The sequence below is a fragment of the Nyctereutes procyonoides genome, unplaced genomic scaffold (assembly GCF_905146905.1).
Source record: "Nyctereutes procyonoides isolate TBG_1078 unplaced genomic scaffold, NYPRO_anot_genome, whole genome shotgun sequence".
NCBI lineage: Eukaryota > Metazoa > Chordata > Mammalia > Carnivora > Canidae > Nyctereutes > Nyctereutes procyonoides.
In genome coordinates this window covers 19353505-19369318 of record NW_026575120.1, presented here as the reverse complement: position 1 = coordinate 19369318, position 15814 = coordinate 19353505, and the positions used below count along the sequence as shown (strand labels likewise).

The 15814-nt window shown below is 41.2% G+C and overlaps 1 pseudogene; it reads left to right on the top strand.

Annotated features, from left to right (window-relative positions):
• Positions 1-8784: 8784 nt before the first annotated feature.
• Positions 8785-10067, top strand: LOC129516138 (keratin, type I cytoskeletal 18-like; annotated as a pseudogene).
• Positions 10068-15814: the final 5747 nt, after the last annotated feature.

Genomic DNA, 15814 nt, shown 5'->3' with positions numbered 1-15814 from the left:
TCCTGCTTCACAATCAATAGCAAACCAATCAGTAACCCAAAGAACAATGCTTTGTGAGCATACTTCTGATGACAGCCATCCTAACTGCCCTGTGCTACTTGCCCAAGTATTATAAGTATGGTTTCTTTATTCCCAGCATAGAATTGCCTTTTGACATAACTGTCCAATTGTGGAGGTAAGCCATAAATATTCATCCCAAATTTGATACATCCCTTTCAGTAAAACTGAGAAGTTGGGTTTTGTAACTTAGGCATTTTCTGATCCCCATTTATTTGTGGGTGAGTGAATTCAGTCAGAACCTTAATAGTTTGAAAGCATGAAAATGTCTGATTGTGGCCTAAAAGATTCCAGGTGGCATTGACCATAGGCCAGAGGGTAACATTTCATTTTGTTATAGAAATATCACAAAATATAGCAGTATTAGGGTGGTCAGAGATCATCTCTAAGACATAGTTATATAAGGAATGCCTACCTCTGCCCTGAAATGGGGAGAACCATCAAGGCAAACGAGATATGCTTGATAGAGGCAGAACACCACATATCCAGCAAACTTGATTTTGAAGCTCAGTGTAATGCTGTGCCCATTGTAAGAAGGAATTGTCAGTATAAATTGGGAAAAGATAATGACAAAGAAAGGTACAGCCATCATTGTCATTTAAAGAGTTTCAAGGTCTTTCACAGGTTCACAGGAGTGAGAAGATACAATATGGTCTATGTATTCATTTAGAGATTTATGAATATTTTTTTATTTTATTTTTTTAATTTTTTTTTATTTATTTATGATAGTCACAGAAAGAGAAAGAGAGAGAGGCAGAGACACAGGCAGAGGGAGAAGCAGGCCCCATGCACCGGGAGCCCGATGTGGGATTCGATCCTGGGTCTCCAGGATCGCGCCCTGGGCCAAAGGCAGGCGCCAAACTGCTGCGCCACCCAGGGATCCCGAGATTTATGAATATTAACTCCACTTTTTGGCAGACATATTTGCTGGGAGGGCTTTGGCCTCAATAGTCTGAGTTAGACTGACTATAGCATACCCAGCTTTTCTTATGTCCTTTTCCATGAAACTGCTGCCATCAGTAAACCAACTGCCAGTTGCCTTATCAATAGGAAAATCTTTTAAGTCTGATCTGCTATAATAAATAAGATCAATAACCTCTGAAGAGTTAATGTTCTATAGAAGTACAATTGTCATGTCCATGCATAAATGGCTTTAAGAGAATGGAAGGCACAGATATTTGAGGAAACCAGAAGAATTCAGAATCTAGTTTATGATAAATAGTATTAAAATATAATATCTAGAAAGATGTTATTGAAACATTTTCTCTATAATTGCCCTCGTTTTTATCAAAGATAGCCAAATCAAGACAAGTTTGTTTTTCAAAAAAGTCCAATTTTAACAAAATTGGCCCCGTTATTTATATAAGCTCAGCAAGAATAGTGATTTATTATATAGATCTTTTAGAATCTGCTTTGCCGAAATTTTTTATAAGGAATCTCAAAGTTTAACTTCTATTAGCCTCTTTAGACCAGAAGCCAAGTACTTGCCATCAGACATGCCCGCAGTACTTGTAGATTTGGGTGAATTCCTCTCCCTGAGGTCCCCAAGGTATCCTGAAGTTCCCGCACCTGCCAGGAAGGGACATTCTTTACTCACCTGGTAAGGCTTCTGGAAATTTTGTGAGCAAGGTATCAGGCCAACATTTCCATGAGGCTCTATTGGCTTCATGCTTCATAAAGTCAACCTTAGTTCCTTAAAGCTGCCTGGTCATATCTGAGTCTATGCAGGTCTCTCAAATATGACATTCCAGTCAAAGCCTTGGTAAAATACCGGTGTTTCCAATGATGTCCTGTTACAAGGAGAACAGATTCTTATTGAATTTATGCAAATGACCATGATTACCAAAGAAGAAAGAATACTCACTGTGACTTTTCTGAATTCTGGAGGGTTCAAGTAGACAGAAAAGTTAAACACTTCAATCTGTTCACAAAGAAATAGTTTATCATATTTCTGTATATCATCAATATCTTAGGAGAAAGTTTCCTTAATCTGGAAGAACATAGAGAACGAGTAATGTTTCAAAGAAGAGTAAAAAAAACTATAATCACCTTCCTTAATTCATTTAATCCCACGTTACTAATTCTTGTCAGCTAGAATACAGCTTTTAGTTAGTTCTGGAAGTTCTTAGCTATTTTAGTTTTATGATCTTAAGGGTATCAAATAGCTGTATTCATCAAAAGTCCTTTTTATGAATCTCCTTGAAGATGAAACTCATTTTGCAAAAGAATAAGAACAATAACTATAAATGACAGAAAACCCAAAAATGGACGACATGGGTAAAGATCTGAGAGTTACCAAAACACATGAAAACCTTAGGAATTGCTTATAATCTCTAGAATAGCTATAGCATTTACCCAAAGGACATAACCAAAGACCTAACATTGTTAAGCAGTGCTTCCAGAGTAATTTAACATACTAAATAAAAAGGCCTAATAAGTCAAAAAGACTTCATTTACAATTCAAATCTCAGGGAAGTTTGTTAAAACCTCAGAAAGTTATAAAGCACATGCCTAAATAGGATTAGGGATCTTCAAGGACCTGATAAAGACAAAATGGAAATTTTGGTTTTCTGGGCAGACAAAAGAGGAAAAAAAAACCTGTGTTTACATTTTTTTTAATCCAGAGCAGACCAACAATCCAAGAAAACTTTGTCTTTTAACAGTCCCAGTCTTATACCAGTGAACTTTTAAAATCCATTCACTTCAACCTTAGCCTATCTTCCACATATAAAATTCTAAAGCTTTCCCCTTACAAACCTTCTACAATTTTCATTTACATTCAGATTTTGTTCTAAGCCTTTTCTCTCCAACCAACCAGTCTCACCTTAGGACAAAATTACTCTCTTTTCCCTTCAACAAAATGTATTCCCACTCCTTATATCTTTCTTATACATATATAAGTCTCTGACTCTGTGAGACAAGAACCAAGCTCTCCAGTATCAACAGCCCCCCACTAAAAGAATGCAGTCCAAGGGTGAGTCCAAAGGAATAGAGGGAGTTTGTCCCATAGTGAGAAAGACCCACCACCAATCCCCAAAGGGGCATCCCACCAAAAGGAACAAAGCTCTGACTAGTAATTGTGGAGGCCAAGAAAATTAAGGCCATTCCACTTTAAGTTCAGTGTTAGCACAAGTACAGCCATCTCAGGCCCCTGTGAATAAGCTGAACTTTACCTTACTTCAGTTACAGGAAGAAACAGTTTACAGCTTGACGTCCTAGGAAGCCCCATATTAGAATAAGAACAGAGCTCAATGCCCTTGAAGGCCCCATATCAGAATGTAAACAGAACTTGAGAAATTCCTCCACCCCTTCTGGAGGTCCCCTACACCAACCCTTAAAACTAAGCTGAAACCCACCTCGGGGCCCAAGTCCCTGCTCGGCTGTGTCGGGTATACTTGGACCCAAGCTCGAGCTTGTAAATAAACCCTCGTGTGTTTGCATCGGTGTCGGCTCCTTGGTGGTTTCTCGGATTCACAATCTTGGGCACAACAGTAATCACAATTACTGTCAGGACATCCCAGTGACCTGAGAAAGCACTGAAGGGGGAGAGCGTGGTTCTTGTCTCACGGAGTCGAAGAATGAATTTCATGGATACAGCGGACTGAGCAAAGTGATAGAAGTTTATTAAGCAAAGATACAGAGAAAGCTCCCAGGGATGAGAGGGGTCCTGATAGGGTTGCCACTGGAGGCTTGAAGGGTTGGTCTTTTTTTTTTTTAAACCCAACCAGTGGAAGTCAAACCAGGAGAGACTCCTAACTGGGAAACAAAGAGTTGCAGAAGGGGAGGAGGATGGGGGGATGGGATGACTGGGTTATGGGCACTGAGGAGGGCACTTGATGGGATGAGCACTAGGGGTTATACTATATGTTGGCAAATTGAATTAAAAAAAAAAAAGCCAACCAGGGAACCTAAGTCCTTTTAACATCTCCATTGACATCACTATGAGTGCGGACTAGTGAGAACACCTTCAATGGTTCACTTCCTCTTTAGGGTCTGGTAATTCTTTGTTGGTCACAAGTAGCTGTTATAACAAGACTCCACCTCTGGCACCTGGATGGTCTGATTTGCTTATCTATGGTTTCTTTTCATCTCCACATTTTTTGGATTTTTGTGAGCCTGATTCCATGGATCCCTATCTAGTCCTGCCGGTCATTACTCAGGACCAGACCTTATACAGGGTGATTGACTTTGGGGGCATCTCACCAAAAACAGGGTTGCAGATAGTGGTAGCACTTCCTGTTGGGGTGTCACCTACAACAGGAAAAGCCAGACACCGAGTGGCTGAACCAGATCAGAAAAAGGATGGGGAGGACTCACCACTCAGATGCGTAGGAAAGTGTTTACCCATAGATTAAGATGTGGGCTGGATCCATGGAAACAAAGGAAAAAGAGGAGGTAGCTGAAACAAGTAAGGCAGCTAAGAGTCAGCCAGCATCAGGAGAGGGTCCCAATTGAGTCTGTAACATATGTGGACTCGCCCTGGTCAAGCTGCCATTGCCAGCCGTGCCACATGTTGGAAACAGACCTTGGGGGGTGGAGTGAGAAAGCAGAGGCAAGGGGTCCTTCACCCTCATAGGCATAGACAATCTGACCTGTTTGCTCTCAGATCTGCAGACCACACTAGGGAGCTGCCATGGCCAGAGATCTTCAGTTGGCTGGAAAGTTCTAAGGTTAGGCTGTGGAAAAGCTGAAAAGAGAAAGGAGAAGGAGGAAAGAATCCCTCCAATGGGCAAAAGGGGAAATCCCTCACCCTTTCAGGCAAGGGCAGTCCTCCTGATTCTCCTTGGGTCTTTGGATCCTTACCAAGGAGTAACCTCAGCCAGAGTTTGTCAATTCCTCAAGGAGTACTAGACTTGGTCCCCTAAGGCAAGTCCCAAGAAATTCCTGGAGAATCCAGGAAGACCCCTGGGTTGGCAGAGGCTCCCCCATAAAGGCCATCAAATGTTGGGGGCTACCAAATGTGGGGTTCCCTGATTAGATAGGGGGCCAACAAATGTGGGGCAACCTAATCGGGTGGAGGTCAGTGGCCTGGGCAGTGAGAGAACTCACCTGAGGCAGAACAAAGGGATAGAAGTTTATTGAATACACTGCAAGGGAGCAGCTGGCAGGACAGGGCAGGGAACTGTCTGCCAGGAGATGGGGTGGGGGGGCGGTGGGGGTGGTAGTTAAAGGGGGAAGGGGAGGAGGTATGGGAATGTAGGGAATTCCCCTTTATTGGGACCTGTGTCCAGGGGTAAGTAACCCATTGGTCAGCTAGGGCCTATGGTGATTTTGAGGTAGGTGGCCTGGTGGGCCTGTCCATACTCAGCCAGGGGGTTGGGGGTCCCTGTGGGCCTTTTATCTTACTCAGCTTTCCATGGTTCAAGTTGGTTGCCTCAAAGCATCCTCTACACATTTCATTAGTTTCTCAGATACTAATGAATTATCTACTAACTGGCAGGTACTTTGCCAGATTCTGAGGTTACAACAAAGAATGACACTAGTTTTTCCCTTAAAGGTACAGTCTCATAGGACAAAAGACCTCTTATAACTTGATGTTATAAAATATCGAATAAGTGCTCCAACACTTCATAACACGCATTATGGGAGAACTCAAATGGAGTACCTAACTCTGAAGTGGAGGAGAAAAGAGGTCAGGATCAGCTTTGTGGAGGAGCCTGCAATGATAAGGAAGCAAGGATAAGGATGAGTTAGGGATCCATTGGTGGCGCAGCGGTTTGGCGCCTGCCTTTGGCCCAAGGCGCGATCCTGGAGACCCGGGATCGAATCCCACGTCAGGATCCCGGTGCATGGAGCCTGCTTCTCCCTCTGCCTGTGTCTCTGCCTCTCTCTCTCTCTCTGTGTGACTATCATAAATTTAAAAAAAAAATTAAAAAAAAAAAAGGATGAGTTAGACATTGGCTGGGGGGTGGGGAGTGGAGTGTTTTGGTGGAAGGGAGTAAGTGGGGGCAATATAGAGAAGGAAAGGAAGAGCATTCCAGAAAATGAGATGGTATGTGCAAAGATGCAGAAGCCAAAAATAGTGTGGTGGTGCAAGAAATGATAAATTATTCTGCTGTTGAAGCCAAAAGTGTAAAACAAATAGTGTAAGGAATAAAACTGGAGAGGGAGACAGGAGCCCACCTCAGGGATAGAGAGCTTTGACTTTACCCTCTCTGTGAAGGAGGCAACAGGGATCAGCAGAAGATCGTATGCAAGAGAATTCCAAGAAGTTTGCGAGGATTTTGTATAAGGCTCATGTAACTGGTCCAGTGAAGTGGGTGCTTTAATCACTGGGGATGGTGGAAGGCGTAACCCAAATGGGAAACACACTTTCTAATACTTTCTTTGCTGCTTTGAGGGCATCAGTCTTGCAGCAAGGAAAGGCTTTTTACTCATCTGGTAAACATACATGCAATTACAGGAACATGTTGATAATCCATACTGAGTGGCAGGTGAATGAAGTCCATCAGGAAATGTTCAAAGCAGGTAGAGAGAGGAGACCTGAGGTCACTAGGAGCAAAACCTTTTTTTCCAGAATTATAGACCTGAAAAGTCAGACATGGTTGATAGACTGTTTCTGTTTTATAGAAGTCTCCCCACTAACACCTAATGTATGAGTCATCTTAAATGTACTATGGTGGATGAATGAATGCAAAAATTAAAAAATGGGGTTTGTCAGGGAGCCAGGAGGAACCAAATCTGTCTTGGGTTTTCTAAAGCCCTGTTTGCTTAATTTACAGTCACTGTTAATATTTTATTTAGGAGCAGACTGTTGCCATGTTGGAAGGACCAGGATGGCAAAAGTCTGGCAATGAGGGGCCATTTTTGATACCAGAATGGACTCTACCCACCTATACCATAATCTTACAAATGCAACATAAAGAAGGTTTAGTACTCTTTTTATTTAACAATGCTTCACCATATAATTTAACATTGCAAATAAGCCTAATTGTTTAGCAAATCTTTTGGAACATTCCAGGTTAAAAAGACTTAAGCAGACTAAGAGTCCCAAAAAAATGTCCTTTTAAGTGAGAGAAAACCAAATTCTAATTTTGCACCAGCTTACTTTTGATATTAAAACTGCTTTTTAAATGAATTCATTTTCAACTTGGTCGACTTGGCCACAAATTAAAATGTGCTTTCAAAGATTCCCTTTTCAGGGCACCTGGGTGGCTCAGTCAAGTAAGCATTCGACCCTTGACTTCAGCTCAGGGTTGTGAGATCCAGCCCTTGTCAGGATTCACACTGGGCATGGAGCCTGCCTGAGATTCTCTCTCTCCCTCCTTCCCACTGCACTCCCGTGCACTCTCTCTCTCAAAAGAAAACAAGATTCCCTTTTCAAAAAACTTCTACAACTTTCTTTTTTACATTCTGTTTTTTTTTTTTTCTTTAAACAGCCAGCCTTACTTTAGGACGAAATTACTTTCTTTTTCCTCAACAAAAAATGTATCTCCATTTTTTTAAACCTTCTGTTACAGAAAACACTACTCTCCTGCCACATGGAGATGTTTTCCCTTATTATTTCCAGTAGCTTTAATTACATATATTAAGTAGAATGTTTAACCCTTAGCAACCTTAACCAAGTAGTGAGCAATGGTGAACTGTTACATCAGCAGTTTTTGTTTGTTTATTTTATTTTATTTTTAAAGATTTTATTTATTTATTCATGAGAGACACAGAGAGAGAGAGAGGCAGAGACATAGGCAGAAGGAGAAGCAGGCTCCATGCAGGGATCCTGACGTGGGACTTCATCCTGGGTCTCCAGGATCACGACCTGGGCTGAGGGTGGTGCTAAACCACTGAGCCACCTGGGCTGCCCTGTTTGTTTAGAGAAGGAGGAAGAGGGAGGCTGGGTGGGAAAGGGCAGAGGGGGTGGGAGAAGAATAGTCTTAAGCAAGTTCCACACCCAGTGCAAGGCCAGTGCGGTGGAGCTCCTTCTCGCAAACCTGAGATCATGACCTGAGCTGAAATCAAGAGTCAGATGCTAACCCACTGAGTCATTCAAATGCCCTAGCATTCTTTAGATTTGCAAAGTTATGAATACCTTTCATAGTTTTTAAAAACATATGCCTTTTAAATTTTTCCAATGTAGCATTAACATATTCAAAGGTCATTTAGTGCTCACTTTGGTTTATTTTTTTGTCTTATTTGCAAATGATCTGGATTTTAAATAAATTTAACTTAATTCATCATTTAACCTAACTCAGCAAAACTAAGTTTTCAGGTTACCAGAAATATTTAGGAGACTATTTATTTTTTACAATTATTATTATGTTTTAATTAAAGAGAAAGAGTGGAGGAGGGGAAGAGAGAGAGAGAGAGAATCTTAAGCAAGCTCTTTGCCCAGTGCAGAGCCTGATGTGCATCCTATATTAAGAGACAGATGCTTAACCCACTGAGCCACCCAGACAGCTCTTGGGAGACTATTTAAAAATATACCTAATTTTTTTAAAAAAATTATTTACATCTATTCCATGTACTTGTTCTTAACAATAATGCTAAGATTACCTATATAAAAACTTCATGTGACATCAAATTTAGTCATTCTTCCAAACTATTTAAAATATTTTTATAACAAATAACCTCAATTTACTTGACTTTAACTTAAGTCAGGCAGAAAAAAAAGTTTTAATTTTATTGCTGATAACTCTAAAGATATGCCTATTTTAATTAAACCAACAACTTAGTTCCTGGCCAGAGCCTGAGTCCTGGCCTCCCATGTCACCCTCTTACTCTCCGAACAGCATGAGCTTCACCACCCGTTCCACTTTCTCTTCCAACTACCGGTCCCTGGGCTCTGTGCAGTCACCCAGCCACCGGGTCTGGCCGATCAGCAGCAGCGTGGCCAGTGTCTATGCAGGCACAGGGGGCTCGGGCTCCCAGATCTCCTATCTTGCTCCACCAGTTTCCGGGGTGGCTGGGGGTCCAGCAGCTCAGCTTCAAGGATGGTTGGGGGTCTGGCGGGCATAGAGGGCATCCAGGGTGAGGAGACCATGCGAGACCTGAATGACTGCCTGGCCTCCTACCTGGAGAGGGTGAGGAACCTGGAGGTTGATAATCAGAAACTGGTGATGAAAATGCGGGAACACCTGGAGAAGAAGGGACCCCAGGTCAGAGACTGGGGACATTACTTCAAGACCATGGAGGACCTGAGGGCTCAGATCTTTGCAAGTGCTATGGACAATGCACGCATCGTTCTGCAGATTGACAATGTCCATCTTGCTGCTGATGACTTCTGAGTCAAGTATGAGACGGAGCTGGCCATGTGCCAGTCTATGGAGCGTGACATCCATGGGTCATTGATGACACCAATGTTACTTGGCTGCAGCTAGAGACAGAGATCAAGGCTCTCAAGGAGGAGCTGCTCTTCATGAAGAAGAACCACGAGGAAGAAATAAAGGGTGTACAAAACCAAATTGCCAACTCTGGTTTGATGGTGGCGTTGGATGCCCCCAAATCTCAGGACCTCAGCAAGATCGTGGCAGATATCCAGGCCCAGTATGATGAATTGGCTCAGAAGAACTGGGAGGAGCTGGACAAGTACTGGTCCCAGTAGATCGAGGAGAGGACCACAGTGGTCACCACACAGATTGCTGAGATAGGAAAAGCTGAGATGACCCTCTCAGAGCTGAGTCGTACTGCCCAGTCCTTGGAGATCAACCTGGACTCCATGAGAAACCTGAAGGCCAGCTTGGAGAACAGCCTGAGGGAGGTTGAGACCCTCTATGCGATGCAGATGGAGCAGCTCAACGGGGTCCTGCTGTACCTGGAGTCAGAGCTGTCCCAGACCGCAGCAGAGGGGCAGCACCAGGCCCAGGATGAATGTCAACCCTGTTGAATGTCAAGGTCAAACTGAGGCTGAGATTGCCACCTACCGTCGCCTGTTGGAAGACTGGGAGGACTTCAGTCTTATTGATGCCCTGGACAACAGCGACTCCTTACAGACCATCCACAAGACCACCACCCACAAGATCGTGGATGGCAAGGTGATGTCTAAGACCAAAGACACCAAAATTCTGAGGCGTTGAGGCAGCAAAGCAGGGTTCCCTTGAGGGGCAGGAGGCCAATAAAAGGTTCAGAGGCCAAAAAAATTAAAAATAAAAAAATAAACCAACAACTTAATTTTTTAAAATATTTTATTTATTTATTTGAGAAAGAGAATATAAGAGCATGAGCAGAGGGGAGGGAGGGAAGTAAATTCCCCACTGAGCAAGGAGCCTGACATGGGGCTCCATCCCAGGGCCCTGGGATCATGACCTGAGCCAAAGGCACATGCTAAACCAACTGAAACACCCATGGGCCCTAAAGCAACAACTTTAAACCAGCTTTTATATCAAATATTTTCCTAGATGATCTAGGAAAGATGAACTTGAAAAAACATTGAGTTTCTATCTTTTTGAGAGTTGTAGAATGCCCAGTTCTTACAAGCACTTGGTTTAAAACCAGGTGGGATCTTTTACAAATTATTTTAGCAATACCACCCAGAGGTAGAAAAATATATCATGTTTACAACATATGTAGGGACACACACAGATAAATGCAAAGATCTTATAGTTACTAATATTTGTGAAGAGGAATTTTTTCCAAAAATTAGCTATTTCATATTAATTGAAATTGAGCACATGCTTTACACAGTTTCTTTGACTGAAAAAAATCAGTGAAAATATTTTATGTTTTTCAAAGGAGGGAGGGTATCATGAGAACAGAAAAATAAATAGAACTTCCTTGCAATAATGGCCTCAGTCTGGGATTTCAGGTGTATTTGAATAGTGAGACTAGTGAGGTGAGGTCTCCAAGTTCTTATCCAGATTTTTAAAATATTTTATTTCACTTTTATTTATTTTTTTACTGAAGCATAATTAACATACAATGTTATAGTACTTGCAGGTGTACAATATTAGGATCCAGTTCTATATCTTACTCATTGCTCATCATAAGTGCATTCTTTTTTTCTTTAAGATTTTATTTATTTATTCATGAGAGACACAGAGAGAGAGGGAGAGAGAGACAGAGACACAGGCAGAGGGAGAAGCAGGCTCAATGCAGGGAGCCCAACGTGGGACTCAATCCCCGGTCTCCTGGATCAGTCCCTGGGCTGAAAGCAGCGCTAAACCGCTGAGCCACCCAGGCTGCCCCATAAATGCATTCTTAATCCCTATCACCTATTTCACCCATCCTCTACCCACCTCCCCTCTGGCAACCACCAGTTTGTTCTCTGTATATGGGTCTGGTTTTTTTACCTATTTTTTTTGTTTGTACATTTGTTTTGTTACTTAACTGCCACATTTGAGTGGGATCATATGGTATTTGTCTTTGTCTGACTTAACCTCACTTGGCATTATACCCTCTAGGTCCACCCATGTTGCCACAAATGGCAAAGTCTCATCTTTTTGTATGGCTAATATTCCTCTCTCTCTGTGTGTGTGTGTGTGTGTACAGTATACATGTATACATCTTCTTTATCTGTTCATCTAACAGTGGACATGGCTTACTTCCATATCTTGGCTATTGTAAATAATGATGCAACAAACATAGGAGTGCATATATCTTTCTGAATTAGTGTTTTCATTTTCTTTGGGTAGATAACTAATAGTGGAATACTGGATCATATGGTAACTATTTTTAATTCGTTTTAAAGATTTTATTTATTTATTCATGAGAGACACAGAGAGGGAGAGAGAGAGAGAGAGGCAGAGACACAGGCAGAGGGAGAAGCAGGCTCCACGCAGGGAGCCTGACATGGGACTCAATCCTGGGTCTCCAGGATCACGCCCTGGGCTGAAGGCGGTGTTAAACCACTAAGCCACCGGGGCTGCCCTATTTTTTAATTTTTTGAGGAACCTCCACACTGTTTCCACAGTGGCTGCACCAATTTGCATCTCCCACAGTGCATGATCCTCCCCAACACATGTTATGTCTTGTCATTTTGATTCTAGCCATTTTGATAGGTGTGAGGCGATAGCTTATTATGGTTTTCATTTGCATTTCCCTGATGAGTGATGTTGACCATCCTTTCAGGTGTCTGTTGGTCATTTGTATGTCTTCTTTGGAAGAATTTCTGTTCAGGTCCCCTGCTTCTTTTTTTTTTTTTAATTGGATTATTTAGGTTTCTTGGTGTTATCTTTACATATTTTCGATATTAATCCATTATGGATATATCATTTGCAGATAACTTCTATTCAGTAGGTTGCCTTGTCACTTTGTTGTTGATTTCCTTCACTATGCAAAAACCTTTTATTCTGGCATAGCCCCAATAGTTTAATTTTGTTTTTATTTCCCTCATCTTAGGAGACATAGCTAAAAAATGTTCCTATGCCCAATGTCAAAGAAATTACTACCTATGTTTTTTTCTAAGAGTTTTACGGGTTCAAGTCTCACATTTAGGTTTGTAATCAATTTTTAGTTTATATTTTTTATGGCGTAAAAAAGTGGTCTAGTTTTATTCTTTTGCATGTAGCTGAACAGTTTTCCCAGCACCATCTGCTGAAAAGACTGTATTCTTCATTGTATATTTTTGCCTTCTTGTCATAGATATTCATCTATGACATATAATTGACCATATAAGCATGGGTTTGTCTCTGGGCTCTCTATTCTGTTTTATTGGTTTATATGTCTATTTTTGTGCCAGGACTATCCTGTTTTCAATATTACAGCTTTGTAAAATATCTTGAAATGTGGAATTATGATATCTTCAGCTTTGTTAATCATTCTCAAGATTTCTTTGGCTACTTGGGGTCTTTGTGGAGAGGATTTTTGAGATTTGTGTTTGTTCCTGGATTTAATCTCATGAGGCTATGCAAGAGTCTGGGCACAGGAGCCTGTTTAGCAGTTTGTATTTTAATAAGGCTTCTTTTCTCCTCATTTTTCCCTTCAAGTCTCAGGTGCAGTGTAGACTGTGTTTACAATTCAAAGATATGATAATATATATGGCTTTAAGAGACACAGAAAGAATGCTAAGTTCTTTCAAGAAGGATTTTAGTTTTCTGAGGCCAATAATTTACAAGCTTTTTGAGATAAACAGGAATGGGTGAACTTTGAATTGCCTCCAGAGCTGACTTTTGTTTTGCGAAGATTTTTAAGATAGTTGTTCTCAGTTCTTCAAAGCATTAGGCTATAACCTAAATGACTTCATAGGTTGATCTACCTATCCAACTATCTTATCCTAAATATGCTCCTTTCCCTCTAGCGACATAGTTTTAAATATTTCTGGCAGTGTTGAATAACTCCTATTGGGTATAAGATAGGCCCCCAAAGAGGGTGCAAAGGATATTACCTTTCACAAATCCAGAGCCACTCCCCAAGGTAACCAAAAGAAAGAATCAACAACCTGAGTTGTTGACAGGCAGAAAACCAAACCCAGTTATGCAAAATGAAACAAGCAATAAGGAAATGGTTATTCTTGGGAGAGAGAGGATCGATAAACAGTAGGTTTGAATTTAGAAAGGAAATGACAAGGTAAGATTTTATTTTTCTCTCTCAAGTAAGAATTACAGACAGGGATTTAAAAGAAATTATTCTAATAAGAATGTTTACATTTTGCCAGTTTTTATAGGATCCCCTTTGCAGGCTCTGGTAGCTATCGGTTTCCTCTTAGTTTAGATGAATGATGTTGCAAAAATCAGTGAATGATTTTTTTTTTTTTTTACTAGAAAATCCCTCAGTTTTGTGAACTCTGGGAGGGACCGTTCGGGAGCCCTCCTTTGAAGATAGATAGGAGAGGTCCTGTAAGTGTCTATTAACTTGGTGGACTTTTGTTTCTGGTTGTGGCATCATTTCAGAGTGGAAAAACAATTTCGACAGAGGATTAATTAACAGAATAAGTCCTCAAAGGAGGATAGAAGGGAGCAGTAGGAGTGACACTGGTGCAGGCAGGCTGGGTCCAAGGACCTAGAGTGGTTCCCACAGGACCAGCCAAGAGGTCCTCGACTTTGCACAAGATGGAAATCAAACACAATGGGAGGAGGTAGGAGCAAAGTTTACTGAAGACATGGAGAGAGCAGATACAGAGCATATGGGAGACCCAGAAAGGAAAAGAAGCATGAGGCTCACCTTTGCTTGGGCTCTGGGGTTTTTATTGAGGAAGGTGGTCTCGTGTACATGTTGTCTCAGGCATCCAGAATTGGTTGGACAAGAACAAGTGCTCAGGTATCCTGCATAAGTCGCTTATACCCTGGAGCCAGGGGCTTTGGTGAGTCATTGGTCTTGGAAAACATACATGACAACCTCACATAGTCACTTCTTAGATGTTATCCATTGATCTGGAAGACTCCAAAGAAATCATCAACCCCTCATCTTTACAAGGAGGACATACATCAAGGTGTGTGTAAGATGGGGAGGCAAGTCCTAACAAGAACAGAAACAGGACAAGGAGCAAAGAAAAAACTAATTTTTTTTCCCCTTAAAGAGGTTCCTTTAATTTCTTTGTCTTAATATCAGTCTTACAAGTCTTGTCTTAGATACCTCTTACATCTTTATTTTTTCTTTAGCCTTTTGAATCATCCAATGAAATTATTTTGGGATTTTAAAACCTTTTGGAGTCTTCTGATTGCCTGTTTTAATTGCCTGTTTCCCATTCTGTTTAATTTGGGAAACTTGCTGTCAAGTGCACTTCTGGAATGATCTTACCTAATTGAAGTATTCCCTACAATGGACATTGCAATTCTAAAATTTTGCCATTTCTTTAGATATTCACAGCTCTTAACACTATAGTTTTTAGACTTTCAGATAAGCAGGTGTGCTAGAAGTTGATGTTCTTAATTCTTTGGATTTTAAGCATCCTATCAGCTAAGCTTTTATTTACACAAAACAAGACAAACAAACTTGTGCACCTTAACATACCAACAGTAAACTTAAGAAATAACTGGCCAAGAATAACTGGCCACCATCAGCAATTCCTAAACCAGTAAATGGAGACTAGGAATGGGAAACAGGGAAAGGACTCAACCAGCAAACTCCAATAAACAGGGATAGTAGCCTGGAAATTGGGAAAGGACTCCCATGTGGAATCACAGACTGAACCAAGGGCAAAGAACTGGTGCTCTGTTAGACTTTTGTTAGTCTAAACTAATACATTAACCCTGCACTGGAAAGCCAGTTAGGTCAGTAGCTCAAACAAAAAGAGCAAAGCTCAAAACTAGAGAAACTTATCAACAGCCTAGGAAACTGTAAGAACTCAAAGGGCTTCTTGGGTCCCTGCCTGTGTTTCTCATTGTCCCCAAATGCCATCAGAAGTTCATTTCAGATCCCAACACTGCCACCAAATCTGTTAAAAAAACAAAATGCAACCAAGTAAATTTGAAGATCTAATTGGTTTTATTAAATGATTTGTGAATCAAGGAGCATACTGTCTAGCAAGTAGAGGGAAGCTCCACTGAGCAAAACAAGCAAAGGTTTTTAAAGGCTGAGAGAGTGCATTAAAAAAGAAAAAGAAAAAAGGGATATATTAGTGGTTAGTGGGGCACCTGAGTAGCTCGGTTGGTTGAGCCAAGTCACTTTTGGTTCAGGTCATGATCTCAGGGTCATGAGACTGAGCTCTATGTAGGGCTCTGCACGGGGTGTGGAGTCGGCTTAGGATTCTCTCTCTCCCTCTCTCTCTGTACCTCCCCCTGTCTCTGGCTCATGCATGCACACACTCTCTCTCAAAAGAGAGAGAGAGAGAAAGGAAGGAAAGAAAAGAAAAGAAAGGAAGAGAAAGAAAAAGAAGAAAGAAAGAAAGAAAAGAAAGAAAGAAAGAAAGAAAGAAAGAAAGAAAGAAAGAAAGAAAAGATATTAGCAA